Source organism: Muntiacus reevesi, chromosome 9 (genome assembly GCF_963930625.1).
Source record: "Muntiacus reevesi chromosome 9, mMunRee1.1, whole genome shotgun sequence".
Lineage (NCBI taxonomy): Eukaryota > Metazoa > Chordata > Mammalia > Artiodactyla > Cervidae > Muntiacus > Muntiacus reevesi.
Window position 1 is genome coordinate 14,454,161 of NC_089257.1, and position 3,660 is coordinate 14,457,820.

General features: G+C 46.3%; 1 pseudogene; it reads right to left on the reverse strand.

Annotated features, from left to right (window-relative positions):
• Positions 1-1,171: 1,171 nt before the first annotated feature.
• Positions 1,172-2,119, reverse strand: LOC136175732 (olfactory receptor 4S1-like; annotated as a pseudogene).
• Positions 2,120-3,660: the final 1,541 nt, after the last annotated feature.

Here is a 3,660-nt window from a genome sequence, read left to right on the forward strand (position 1 = left end):
CTTTACTAGTGTATTCTTTGATATAAGACTGTATAAAGTCCTGAAGGTCCCCTTCAAACCTTCTGAAGCTGGTATTATTACTGTCTCCATTTGTATTTGTGGAAACTGGGACCCAAATGAATTAAATGATCCATGAATGGTTACTTGAGTAGGACTTCTAACCCTGCTCTTCAAATTCCATCCTAAACAAACTGGCCCTCTCTAGAGCAAATAGGGCAAAGCAAAGGAGATTAATGTGGAACAGTCCCTGTTCTGCTGGAGAAGGACTGGACACTACTGGGTGGAATGCTAACAACCTATTCTCCCCAGCTCTGCTCCCCAGCATCCCAGGAAACCATCAGTCCTTGGTCCCCAAAATCCCTGGCCCATCCTGCTTGATATCCATGCACTCCGTCTTTGTCATGGAGTCCTCTGGAGGTGGTAAGAGCCCTGAAAGCAGACTTATGATACTGGTCCCCCCCTTGCTTAAGACTTACTGTGTGATTTGGGTAAATCTTTTAATCTTGCTGCATTTATTTACTCACCTGTCTCCTGAGAGCACAAAATGAGGAATATGAGTAAAGTGCTTTGAATATCATAACCAAAGAGAAGGTGAGCTTCAACAACTATTGTTAATAAAGGAATTATTAAGTGCTATTATCCATTTTATAGATGAGATACCTGCAGATTCACAGGCTGTCACAGGTTCGCTGAATGAGCCTTTAAATATCACACTAAGAGCCTCATAAAGCCTTCCACCATGGCTCAGATGGTAGAGAATCTGCCTGCAGTGCAGGAGACCCAGGTTCAATCCCAGGATCAGGAAGATACCCTGGAGAACAGAACAACTAGCCACTCAAGTCTTCTTGCCAGGAGACACCCATGGACAGAGGAGCCTAGCAGGCTACAGTCCATGGGGTTGCAAAGAGTCAGACACAAGTGAAGCAACTTACCATACATGAGCCTCCTGGACTATGACCCCACCTTGAGTGTAGTGATTACAATTTACTTTTATGTGTATTCCCAGTGCCTCACTCATTACAGATAATAAATATTTAATGACTGGAAGATTAAGGGAACAAGTGGAATATTATTAGAAAAACAGAAAGAGTTCCCATTACAAGCATCAGACCAGAGATGCAAAATCATCTTAGATGCTACAAAGACGGGAAGTTTCCCAAGTCCAGGCTCATCAGATACCTTGCAGTTTCACTTCTCCCCTCGAGCTCCCCTTGACCCTGAAGATCTTCCTCATGGCACTTTTCACCTCACTGTTCCTCAGCGTGTAGATCAGAGGATTCAGCAAAGGTGGCATGACGATGTTAAAGAGGATGACGAGTTTGTCAGCGGCCAGGGTGGTGGAGGGTCGAATGTACATGAACATGGGGGGCACCAGGACCAGAAGCACAGTGATGATGTGTGAGCCGCACGTGGACAGAGCCTTGCGCCGGCCCTCAGAAGACCGGCTTCTCAGGCTCAGTAGGATGACCACGTAGGAGATGATAAGGATGATGAAGGACACTAAAGAAATCATGCCGCTGTTGGCCACCACGATGAGCCCCACCACCTAGGTGTCCGCACAGGCCAGCTTCAGCAGGGGATGGACGTCACAGAAGAAGTTGTCGATCTCGTTGGGCCCACAGAAGGGCAGCTGGACCATGAGGAGCGTCTGCAGGATGGAATGCAGGAAGCCAGCCACCCAGGAGGCCCCCACCAGCAGGCCGCACCTCTGGCGGCCCATGATGGTCGTGTAGTGTAGGGGCCAACAGATGGCCACATAGCGGTCATAGGCCATGGCCGTGAGGAGGAAGATCTCGGTGCCACCAAAGAAGTGGGCAGAAAAGAGCTGGGTCATGCAGCCCTCGAAGGAGATGGTCTTGCGGTCCACCAAAGTGTCCGCAATCATCTTGGGTGTGGTGGCGGATGGATAGCACGTGTCGGCAGAGGACAAGTGGCTGAGGAAGAAGTACATGGGGGCGTGCAGGGTCTTGCTGGCGTTGATGGTGACGATGACCAGAAGGTTCCCCAGGACCGTGAGCACGTGGAAGACGGAGAAGACCAGGAAGCAGGCACGCTGCATCTCCCGGCTCTGGAAAAGGCCGAGCAAGAGGAACTCAGTCACGTTGTTCTTGGCGCCCATGGATTGTCTTCCCTGAGCACTGACAATCGGGTTAGGTCTGCAAGGACACAAACTGCAGGATATAAGAAAGCTTCCCATAGAGAAGGGACTTGTGGACACCGTGGCGGGAAGGGAGGGCGGGATGAACAGAGGACACTGTTGACATATACATACACTGCCTCATGTAAACAGACAGCTATGAGAAGCTGCTGACAGCACAGGGCGCGCAGTCTAGTGTTCCGTGATGACCGAGAGGGGGAGGGATGGGGGGTGGGACAGAGGCTCAAGAGGGAGGGGATACGTGCATTCTCATAGCCAAATCTCGGCTGTTGTAAAGAACTTTGTAAAGCAATTATAGTCCAATAAAAAAAATAAAAAATTAAGAAGGTTTCCCATATCCAGCAGTCAAGACACTGTAAGTCTGATAATGAGTCTAACACCTTATGTCAATGGGTGTCATAACTAACACTCATAACTCCTTTCTATGCCATAGCTAAAATACGGTATGTGGAAAGCATTTTGCTATCTAGACCCTGTAAGATTTCATGTACAGATCTACCCGAGAACATACATGTATCAGAACAAAGACCAGAGGCAGACCTGGGAAAATTGGAAAGCATGTAAAATAAATAAATGAAAGAATAAGTGAATGCATAAACAAATGTCTCAGATACTATGCTATAAATGATTATGAGATTAAAAGTTGTATTAAATTCAACAAAATTGTTGAACCCTCTAAGTGCCAACAAAGATTGTCACTAACCATTAAGAGCCTAGGACCATATCAAATGTCCTTACCCATAGGGCTATGTATAGAATAAAATTTTAAAATAGGGTAAAGGGGGAAGGTGAGAGATATCAACATTACAAAGCTGGGCTTTGTCTACATAAATCAGTAAGTTTGAAAAACAACCATGAGGACCTTGGTAACAAGCAGTGCTGGATGTTAATTATTTCATAGTCAAGGGCAGGTTGGCAGAGTGTAGGGAAAAAGGAAGTGAAATCGTACAGGACTGTTTTGAGTAGTGCTTTTATCACAAGTATCTTGTTATTGTGGTTGTTTTTTTTTTAAAAAAAAAAAAAAGGCAGATGACATTTATGAATAGAAAAACAGTAAAGTGACAGTCGCTCAGTCATGTCTGACTCTTTGCTACCCCATGGGCTGTAGCCCACCGGGCTCTTCTGTCCATGGGATTCTTCAGCAAGAATACTGGGGTGGGTAGCCATTCCCTTCTCCAGGCGATCTTCCCAACCCAGGGATCAAACTTAGGTCTCCTGCATTGCAGTCAGATTCTTTACTGCCTGAACCACCAGTGAAGCCCAGCAGAACAGAAGAGATGATTACATTTGGGGACTTTCCCAGTGGTCCAGTGGCTAAGACTCCACACTCCCAATGCCAGGGGCCCAGGCTAAATCCCTGGTCAGGGAACTAGAATGCACATGCCACAACTATGTGTTTGCATGCCGAAACTAAAGATCCTGAGTGCTGCAACTAACAAATGGCACAGCCAAATAAGTAAATAAATATAATAAATGTTTTTAAAAAGATAATCACATTTTAT